Source organism: Calonectris borealis, unplaced genomic scaffold (genome assembly GCF_964195595.1).
Source record: "Calonectris borealis unplaced genomic scaffold, bCalBor7.hap1.2 HAP1_SCAFFOLD_50, whole genome shotgun sequence".
NCBI classification, from domain to species: domain Eukaryota; kingdom Metazoa; phylum Chordata; class Aves; order Procellariiformes; family Procellariidae; genus Calonectris; species Calonectris borealis.
This window is the reverse complement of record NW_027441459.1, coordinates 940,795-952,299: the sequence shown is the minus strand read 5'-3', so window position 1 is coordinate 952,299 and position 11,505 is coordinate 940,795.

The window sequence follows — 11,505 nt, the reverse complement described above, 5'->3', positions numbered from 1 at the left end:
GCTTCCATTATGCACATCATGCAGAAGTCTGGCTGGCGACCTGAAGAGGGAGGCAGGGAAGGAAGCTTCTCAGATTGGCAAAATACGCACAGCCACGGGAAACCTAATGGAGATCTTGAACTTAGAAGAACAGTCTCCACTCCTCTTCTCCCAAGGTGCCAACGTCCCAACAAGCCCGGGACATGTTAGGGCGTAGAAAACTTTCTCCAGAGGGATGCCAAACTGACAGAAGTTTTCTGTGCAAGAAGCAAAGAGGGCTTCACTTGCAGCAATAGGGACCGAGACCTGGGGCTAGAAAGAGGTGCCTTTCTGAACACGAACGCACCTAGATACGACAAGCGGCTTCTAGGCTTGAGTGGTCAAGGAACACCCACTCGCGGGCTTCACAAAGCAGGGCTGCTTTGCTCCCAAATCAAATCCCAGGTGCTGGGAATCCTCGGGAAGCGCCCAGCAGATTTACAAGGAGACGGTCACAAACGCTCACTCACACGACCGGCTGTGCTCACGAGAGAGCAGGTAGTTGGCCAGAGGGGGTGTGTAGGTCAGGCACTGCAGGACGGAGTTGAGGAAGCACGTATTGCCCAGGTTGTGCAGTCCCGCTCCAGCGCTCTCGCCTTGCTGCCACTCCATGCAGATCTTCTCCGGGGGAAAGAGGATCCTTTGCGGCGGAGCCATTCCCTCGGCAATGACTGCAGGGCAACGACATTTGAAAAGAGATGAGACGATAGTGTTGCACGACAGCATATCCAAAAGCCAAGTTCTGTACAGGAGCACCCAGGACAACCAGCTCTAGCCTCCAACACAGAAACATCGGGGCAAGCCTAACACTGCCATTGACAATTCCTGGTCAAGAAGCAGTTTTGGAAAAGAGTCTGTTCCCCTGCTCACTTTGCCCCAAGTCCAACAAACCCGCTCTCTGATTCCTGTGCCTCGGGCTACCTTCCTTTCCCTCCAGAGTCTTGAATTGGATTATCAGGTCAAGTCTTCCCTTTTCCTGATTGTAACTTGACGAAAACACCTAAGTACCTAGCACAGAAGGTAACCCTACTGACGTCAGATCTTTCCATGAGCAATGTCATCTTTCCAAGTCTTGCACGTAGGGGCAGAGGAGTGACAAAACGTGTTTTGCTGGGTCTAACCGACAACACCTGGGTAAGCCTGGCTGCTCTCAGGAAGCGCCCCGAATTTACTCGGGGTTGTCAGCACATCAGCAGGCAGGGATGGAGCACCCGCCACGTCCGTTGCCTTTGGGCGTTCACAAAGCCCCAGCCTGCTGGCGAAGCCGTTACTCACAGGAGTCGTTCCCCATTGCGGCCATCGCTCCTCTCAGGAACAGAGGGGAAAGCGCTGGATGACAAAGGATGTCAGGACGCGCTCCAGAAAGAGAAGATCGGCGCCAGTCCCGTCACCTGATCGCAAAGAAATACTTGTAGCTCAACAAAAGGATTAAAAAAACCCCAAACGCAACCCACAGAGCAGCATCCGCCATCCAAAGTGTTTCAGGGGTACTTGTAACCGCTGCAGAGCTGCAGGCTGACGGCCCTTCTGTCCCTGTCACAGGGTCCCAATTCACAGCAGCTCCCAAGGCCCTTCTGAAAGACCGCATTGCCTGTGACCTTCTCTGAAGGGGACCTGCTGCTGACCTGCTGCCAGCCCACCTTGCGTGCAGGAGTGACCGGCTTTCGGCCGCTACTTTCACGGCTGCCTTTGCCGTGCTCCTTTTCTGTCTCCCTGCCTACCGCGCATCAGTCAGGGTGGGCTTCTTGTCATGCTAGGCTGAGCCCAACTGCCACCCCACTACTTACCTATCCTGGGATATGGCAAAGAAATAAGAATTACCAAGCAGGAACTCTACCCATAGCCCATCTCTGGCCAGCCTATAAAGGTGTCATAGCTCAGCCTAGAGCTTGGAAGGTACAGACCAGCCTGTACTTTTATCCCGTATCTACCTCCTCTAGGATCTGTCCTGACAGTCAAAGCACAATTACCTTTGAGAGAGGATGGAAGCTGAGGCGAAGTGGGCAGTAAACGATAAATGGTTGGAAGAAAGTAGCCACGCAAGTAGCGAAGGAAGGAGCCGAGTTATCCCGAAGGCCAGCTCAGCCCAACTAGCTTCCGCTGGCCCGCTTTTCAGGATACCAAGGCCTGGCCAGGTGAGCTCACAAGCACCGGGCGGGTGCCGCATCTCTGCCCCTTTGTGACACGGGACCGCTCGCTCGGGGACGTGTCCCCTCGAGGACACCCGGCTGACACAGCCCGGTCACCTCCACACGTCAGCAGCCGCTGGGCTTCCCCACGCGCTGCTGGCGAAGGGCTCTTCGTCCACCGGCAGAGTTCCCACCTCTTCCTCTGAAGATGCCTGGGGGAAAAAAGAAGAAAACCAGGAAAGATTTAAAAAAGCAATATATTTCACTGCTCTTATAGAATAGTTTGAGTTGGAAGGGACCTTTAAAGGTCATCTAGTCCAACCCCCCTGCCGTGGGCAGGGACATCCGCAACTAGAGCAGGTTGCTCAGAGCCCCGTCCAACCCGACCTTGAATGTTCCCAGGGATGGGGCATCTACCACCTCTCTGGGCAACCTGCGCCAGTGTTTCACCACCCTCACTGTAAAAAAGTTCTGCCTTCTATCTAGTCAAAATCCACCCTCTTGTACTTTAAAACCATTCCCCCTTGTCCTGTCGCAACAGGCCCTGCTAAAAAGTTTGTCCCCATCATTCTCATAAGCCCCCTTTAAGTACCCAAAGGCTGCAATCAGGCCTCCCCAAAGCCTTCTCTTCTCCGGGCTGAGTAACACCAACCCTCTCAGCCTTTCTTCACAGGAGAGGCGTTCCATCCCCCTGACCATTTTTGTGGCCCTCCTCTGGACCCGCTCCAACAGCTCCATGTCTTTCTTCTGCTGAGGGCTCCAGAGCTGGACGCAGTACTGCAGGGGACGTCTCACCAGAGGAGAGTAGAGGGGCAGAATCATCTCCCTCGACTTCGGCTGTGGCATGTAAAAAGGCAGCTTTGGACTCGGAAAAGGAGACTTTGCAAACTACAACTGAGCCTTTGGACCACAAAAATGAGGCACTGGAGCCTAAAACGAGGCTTTGGAAGCCAAAACAAAGACTTTGGAAAGTAAAAGGGGGCTTTGGACACTCTAAAGGTAGCTTTGGACTCTAAACCGAAGCTTTCTTCCCTTAAAAATGAGGGTTTAGACCCTCAAAATCAAACTGTGGGCCCGAAAAAAAGGCTATGGGTAAAGAAAAGACAGGCTGGGACCCTAGAAATGAGGATTTGGGCCCTGAACAGGAGGCTTTGGGCACGAAAAAGGATGGCCGAGGTGCTACAAACGAGGCTTTTGACCCTGCAAAGGAGGGGAACCTCTTGCTTCCTCTCTGGTCCCCACAAAGGAAGCTTCGGTCCCTAAAATAGGGCTTTGGGCTGTAAAAGTGGAGGCTTCGAGCTGTAAAAGAGGGCTTTGGACCCTCCAAATGAGAGTTTGGACCCTCAAAAGGAGGGTTTGGGCCTTAAGAACGGGGCTTTGGGCCTTAGAAATGGGGCTTTGGAAACGAAGTTGAGGCTTGGAACCCTGAAATCACGTGTTGTGCCCTACAATGATGCTTTGGTACCAAACACTAAGGCTTTGCACCCTAAAAACGCATCTCTGGAGGCTGAAAAGGAGGCTTTGGGCCCTCAGAACTGCAGACCCACTCCTAAAAATGAGGCTTTGCTCCCCGAAAAGGAGGCTTGGGAAGCTAAAAATGAGGGTTTGGGCCCAAAAAGGAGCCTTTAGACCCCATAAATAAGGGTTTGGACTCTACAAATGACGCTTTGGACCTTCACAATCAGACTCTGGGCCTTCAAAATGATGCTCTGGGTCCTTAAGATGAGTCTTTGGACCTTAAAAGCGGGGCTTGGAGCTTACAAATGAGGGTTTGTATCTTAAAAAGGAGGCTTTCGACCCTAGAATCAAGGCTTTAGACTCTACAAATGAGGCTTTGGGCCCTAAGAGAGGGGTTTGGTTCATAAAAATCAGATGCGGCTTGGACCCTGAAAACGACTGCCTGGATCCTAAAAATGCTGCTTTGGAGCCTGAAAATGAGGCTTTGGAAAGTAAAAATGCGGCTCTGGGCTCCGAAAAGGAGATTTTGCAAACCACAACTGAGCCTTTGGACCATAAAAATCATAGAATCATGGAATCATTAAGGTTGGAAAAGACCTCTACGATCAGCGAGTCCAACCCTCAACCCAACACCACCATGCTCACTAAACCATGTCCCTAAGTGCCTCATCTACACGTCTTCTAAATACTTCCAGGGATGGTGACTCAACCGCTTCCCTGGGCAGCCTGTTCCAATGTTTCGAGGCAGGCAGGCCGGCCGCGGCCTGTCCGTGCCGCCGTCTGTTCGCCGAGACCAGACCGCAGAGGGCGGGGGCTGCGGGACCCCTCCCCGGCAGGGCTGCCCGCGGGACGGGCGCGGGCGGCGCCCACCCAGGGGCTTTGCGGGAGCAACTGCCGCCCCTTAAGGCGCCACCGCCCGACCGCCCCCCGGGTCGCATCGAGCCGCCCGAGTCATTAAACCTCCGCCCGGCTCCGCAGCCTTCGACCCCTGGGACTCGCCTTGGATGTAGCTCTGCTGTTCCTCCCAAACCTTCCTGGAATACATCACCCTTAGTCCCTGAGATAAGCAGTGTCAAGATGACCTGAACATACAGAAAAGGCTGTATCTCAAAGACTGTTTTAATAAGACTTGAATGGTTGCCAGGGTTGTCCCTGATAATGAGAGAAGGGATTAAGGAATTTTAGTAGTTGAATGATTAATAGTAGTTAGAAGATTGAATCAGTAGGTAGGGGCTTGATACTTTGTTCCTCACAAGGCCGGCTCAGCCTGATAAGGCCAACTTAGCTATGGTGTAAATTAACTGAGGCGCCTCACAAGGACAGCTCCCGATAAAGACTAAAAACTTGTCTCAAGAAGCCAGCTAAAACTGACCCTGCGGTATGGACAAAAGTAAGAAGACAACTGAGCCTGCGCAACAACAAAAGGTTACTAGCGGTGACGAAGAGGAACTATCAGCCTTCATCCCCACGACCCCCGACGACCACCACTAGGAGGCAATGCGCAAGCGCAGATGGGAGGGGTCTATGGAAATGACTTCTTGGAACTCATTTTAATGCAAAGCGGGGACAGGTCATGCATATGTATAGGCATATTACAAAACTTTATGAATATGTAATATTTTACTGTATATATTTATGGTGAGTGCCGCATTGAGGCGCGCACGATTTTGGTGGGATTACTCCCCCGTGCCGCCCAGCGCTGAATAAACATACCTACTTTACAATCTCATAGATTGTGGAGTCCGGTTTCCGCAAGTCAGTTTTGGTGAGCCAGGCAGGAGACTCTCTGCTTCACCGCGGGATCGGCTGGGGAGCGGACGCCCCTGGGCGCGCCCCGAGCATTTCCTCGGAGGGGACTCCGCTGCCAGCCGCTCACCCTGGGAGTAGACAAGAACCTCCTGAGACCGCGGAAAGGAAAGGTATGTTTTAGGAGAGGGGCCTGTAAGTCGTACGCATGGCTGGGGCTGCTGGTAAATCGCGCAGAGACGTCTGGCGTGCAGCATAGTCCCCGTATGGTAGGAGGGTACCCTGCACGGTAATAGGGGGGATTCGCCGACCGATAGAGCGGCCGCTAGCGATCTTGGGAGTAGATCGAGTGGATCCGAGGTTTCTGCTGTATCCCAGTGTTGGGAGCCAGGACGGACCTGCTAATGACTGGTATATAAGAAGCAGGAGAAGGGTAAGCGGACCTCCTTGCAATTGCGATTGGGTCATCTTTACGGTTGCAGCTGCTGGGTGGGAGTACAACTAGTCTGAGGAGTTGTACGTGGCATGGCCTTAAATATTATCATCTGTTGCAACAATTTATTGTGTGACTGAGTGTCTGTGTTGTATGAGTGAGACGCAGCACAGCTGCGAAGCGAGTGTGGAGTTCTGATCCGCGGCTCTGTAATCTCTGCGAGGAGAGTGGCCGGAGACGAACGAAGTGAACGATAAGATCGAGCCTTTGTCTTTTGTGTACGAAAACATTGTAGAATTTTGTGAAAAAGCAGTATTGTACATCTAGCGAGTTCTATGATAAGAAAACCTCCGATAAAGTCACTAAGACAGTGCGGGAAGGAAAACCAGTCCCGGCATCTTATTAAAGGTTAAAAGAAAAGATCAATAAAGGGAAGATACGAAATGGGTAACACTCAAAAGGGAGTCTTGAAGAAAAGCCCCTTGGGCTGTGTGCTTGCTCATTGGAGAGATATCGTTGGGATCGGAGGGACGGAAAATAGAAAAATTCTTATTAAATATTGTAATCAATGGTGGCCATTGTATAAATTGGAAAGTGAGGCTAAATGGCCACTTAATGGATCAATAGACTACAATACTCTCCTACAATTGATGCTATTTCTAAGGAGAGAAGGGAAGTGGGATGAAGTTTCATATGCAGATATGTTTTTCACCCTCCGAAACCATCCGGAGTGGCAAAGGGACTGTGGACTGGCACCACCACAGGACCCTATGGTACTCGCACTTGAGCGAGAAAATAAAGAATTTAAAGGTAAGCTGAAGCGGTGTTGCTCGGCATGCAGTATTGGACAGAGGTGTTTGAAAGCAAACAAAATTCACCAGGTGCCGGAACCAGATCTAACTGACCTGTTTAAGCCTCCCCCTCGACCACAGGAACAGGATGCGGACTCGGACAAAACTTCCACCCCCCCGGACAGCCCTGTATCTTCCCGCACCAGAAAGAAAACTGCCCCAGTAGTCTTACAGGCACCTCTTCGAGAGGTGGTGGCGCCTGATGGCGGGACAATGCTAATCAAGGTACCTTTTTCCACTACTGATTTAGGGGAATGGAAAAGGGTTGCAAAAGATTATAGGAGCGATCCGATCGGTGTAGCTAAACATTTTCAGTTTATTGTGAAACAACATAACCCTGATTGGAAGGACATACAATTATTATTAGACTATATGACTGAAACAGAAAAGCAATTGATTTTAAAAACAGCAGGGAGTTTGGCTGATGAATACTATAGGACTACAGGAGGGGATGTTAAGGAATATTTCCCTCTACAAGACCCAAAATGGGATGCAAACAGATCTGCAGAAATGGTAAAACTACAGGGGTATCAGGAGTGGATTTCGAGAGGAATGGAAAAGGCTATACCCAAAACCATAAACTGGTCGGCTCTATATGCAATTAAGCAAGGTCCCTCCGAGTCCCCATCTGAATTCCTGGATCGACTGAGGGATGCAATGCGCCGTAACACACCGCTGGATCCTGGATCCGAGGTAGGAATACAACAACTAGTCTCTCTGTTTTTGGGTCAGTCCACAGGGGACATTAGGCGCAAGCTCCAGAAGCTACGTACTACAGAAAGTAGAAATTTGGAGGTGTTGCTAGATGAAGCATGGAGAGTATTTAGTAACAGGGAAGAAGCATACAAACAGGTACGAAGGAGAATAACAGCAGCTGTCAGGGAAGAGGAAGAAAGGAGGCCTAGACGAGAACCATCTCGGTTAGGCAAGGATCAATGTGCACTGTGCAAGGAATTTGGTCATTGGAAAAGGAAACGTCCAATAAACTGAATCAAGGCTTGATGCCCCTGGAGAACGATTACATCATGGTAAAGGGGGCAACTGGCCAAAGTGAAAAGGCGTATTTCTGTAAACCTTTGAAATATAAACTGGGAAAACAATGGGGAATTCACAGATCTCTATATATGCCCGACTCTCCAAAGGCCCTATTGGGAAGAGACTTGCTAGAACAATTAGGTGCAAAAATTATATTCGAAAAAGGAGAAATTTCTCTGAAAGTAAAAGATCAAGAATACATTCAAATCCTAAGTTTATTCTTAACCAGTCCTTCCATAAAAGGAGAAATTAGGGAGGAAGTCTTAAATCAGGTAAACCCTGGGCTACCGATGTACCCGGAAGAGCAAAGAATGCATTACCTGTTGAAGTTAAACTTAAAAAGGGAAACCAACAACCAGTAAGGATTAAGCAATATCCCCTAAAGAGAGAAGATAGAGAAGGGATTCGGCTGATAATTGAAAAATTTTTACAATTCGGACTATTAAAAGAATGTGAGTCTAATTTTAACACACCCATATTACCAGTTCGTAAGCCTGACGGGTCGTATCGTGTAGTCCAGGATCTACGGGCCGTAAACAAGGTGACTGAGGATCTCTACCCCGTGGTGGCGAATCCATATACTCTGTTGACTACACTAACACCTGAATTAGCCTGGTTTACTGTTATAGACTTGAAAGATGCCTTCTTTTGCCTCCCTCTCCATGAAGCCAGCCAAAGATTGTTTGCATTCGAATGGGAAAACCCCAAAACTGGTCGCAAGACTCAACTCACCTGGACGGTGTTGCCACAAGGATTCAAAAATAGCCCTACCATTTTTGGCAATCAGCTTGCAAAGGACTTGGAATCATGGGAAATCCCGTCTGAAAAGGGAAAACTGCTACAATACGTGGACGATATCCTGATTGCCACCAAAACAGAGAACGATTGTGTCACCTGGACGGTGAGTCTATTAAATTTCTTGGGGCTCCAACGGTACCGGGTGTCTAAGAAGAAAGCCCAAGTAATACAGCGCAAAGTGATTTATTTAGGCTATGAAATCAGTGCTGGGGAAAGAACTTTGGGACAAGCCCGTAAAGAGGCAATCTGCCAAACCCCGAGACCTCGAACAGTGAAAGAGTTACGGACTTTCTTGGGAATGACGGGGTGGTGTCGGCTGTGGATTTATAATTATGGACTGCTTGTTAAACCATTATATGCCCTAATAACTACCAGCCAGGGACACCTTGAATGGAACAACCAGGCCGTACGAGCCTTTGAGAAACTAAAGAAAGCCTTGATGTCAGCTCCAGCTTTGGGGCTCCCAGATGTGAGTAAGCCATTTCTCCTCTTTTCCCAGGAAAAACAAGGGGTTGCACTGGGGATACTAGCACAGAATTTGGGTCCCGATCGACGAGCAGTTGCCTACTTTTCCAAACAGTTGGATACAACTGCGAAAGGCTGGCCTGGACGCTTGCGGGCAGTCGCAGCTGTAATACTAAACATACAAGAAGCCCGAAAATTCACTCTGGGTCAGAAAATGACTGTGCTGGTGTCCCATACAGTATCTGCAGTACTGGAAGCGAAGGGTGGACATTGGCTTTCTTAACAAAGATTTCTAAGATATCAGGCTACATTGGTAGAACAGGATGATGTAGAAATAACAGTCACTAACATTGCCAACCCAGCTTCCTTCCTAGAGGGAAACACAGGAGAACCAGTGCATCATGACTGCTTAGAAACCATTGAAGCAACATACGCAAGCCGACCAGATTTGAAAGACAGCCCCATAGAAGATGGAGAAAACTGGTTCACAGATGGAAGCAGCTATGTCCTGAGTGGTAAAAGATACGCGGGATACGCTATTACCACTCGTCAGGAGATAATAGAATTAAGGCCTTTGCCCCTAAATACCTCGGCACAGAAAGCGGAGGCCCTATATAAACAACTAATCAAAGAAATCATAGCTAGGAATCTATACACTACTGTAAGGCAAGTGACACAGCAGTGTGATCTCTGCCTCCAGACAAATCCCAAGAATACCCCCAAACCAGAAATGGGCCAAATTGGAAAAGGCAATGGGCCTGGGCAACAATGGCAGATCGATTTTTCAGAACTCCCAAGAAAAGGGGGGTATCGATATTTATTGGTATTAACTGACACCTTTTCAGGTTGGCCAGAGGCATTCCCTACCAGGACAGCCAAGGCTCGGGAGGGAACTAAAACATTAATACAAGAAATAATACCACGTTTTGGGGTTCCAGCAACCATATCTTCTGACAGAGGACCACATTTCATCTCCAAAGTAGTACAACAAATTAGCCGCCAGTTAGGCATAGATTGGCAGCTTCATACCCCATATCGCCCTCAGTCGAGTGGCCAAGTAGAAAAGATGAACCACTTAATTAAACAGCAGATTGTGAAATTGGGATAGGAAACTAACTTGGCCTGGCCTCAGTCTCTTCCTTTAGCTCTTTTGCGCATACGAACTAGGCCAAGAGCAAAGGAAGGACTGACCCCTTTTGAAATCTTGTACCGACGACCCTATAGAGTACAGAAAGGGATGTCCACACAAGTCGGGGATGAAATCATGACCTCCTACATGGTTGCATTGGGGAAACAACTCAGGAAGGTTGAGAAATATGTGGTTGGGACTCGAAGCAGGGGTTTGGATGGGCCTGTACATAATATACAACCTGGAGAAGAATGGGATAATATAAAGAAAATTAGTATAGGGTTTAGTATAGAGTAAAAGAATTTACTAACTTTTTAGAAAAGGGGGGACTGAGAGAAGGGATTAAGGAATTTTAGTAGTTGAATGATTAATAGTAGTTAGAAGATTGAATCAGTAGGTAGGGGCTTGATACTTTGTTCCTCACAAGGCCGGCTCAGCCTGATAAGGCCAACTTAGCTATGGTGTAAATTAACTGAGGCGCCTCACAAGGACAGCTCCCGATAAAGACTAAAAACTTGTCTCAAGAAGCCAGCTAAAACTGACCCTGCGGTATGGACAAAAGTAAGAAGACAACTGAGCCTGCGCAACAACAAAAGGTTACTAGCGGTGACGAAGAGGAACTATCAGCCTTCATCCCCACGACCCCCGACGACCACCACTAGGAGGCAATGCGCAAGCGCAGATGGGAGGGGTCTATGGAAATGACTTCTTGGAACTCATTTTAATGCAAAGCGGGGACAGGTCATGCATATGTATAGGCATATTACAAAACTTTATGAATATGTAATATTTTACTGTATATATTTATGGTGAGTGCCGCATTGAGGCGCGCACGATTTTGGTGGGATTACTCCCCCGTGCCGCCCAGCGCTGAATAAACATACCTACTTTACAATCTCATAGATTGTGGAGTCCGGTTTCCGCAAGTCAATAAAGCAGCAAACCTGTGCCCTAAATCTGAACTTTGCTTCAAAACGAGGAGGGGGCACTTCCCCAAAGGACCACCGACGACCACCAGAGACCCCCGCGCAAGCGCAGAAGGACTGGCAAGAACGCCAGGGAAGGTAAGAAGTAACACTTACATAATCTCATGACTAGGTATTAGTTAGGCATGGCTTTAGGCATTGTTTTGCTCATTTTGTACTAGAAAGGAGAGCCCGGAGTTTGTGGCGGTCTGCTCCATTTGTGGAAAATAGCCACCCTGCACCCTGGGCACAATAAAGCAATGTCTCCTCTCTAAACATGCTTGCTTAGTGCGTTTCGAGGGCTTAACATAGACACCAGAGGGAGGGCCGCGGAAGCGCGGACGCTAGGTACCTGGCCTTGGGGCGAGGGAAGCGACCTGCAGGCCCCGCGGGGGTGCCTCCCCCGCTGCCGCCCCCGGGAGAGCGTCTGCCCGCGGGGGCGCGCCCGACGTCCGCCGCCACCGCCTCCTCCTCCTTC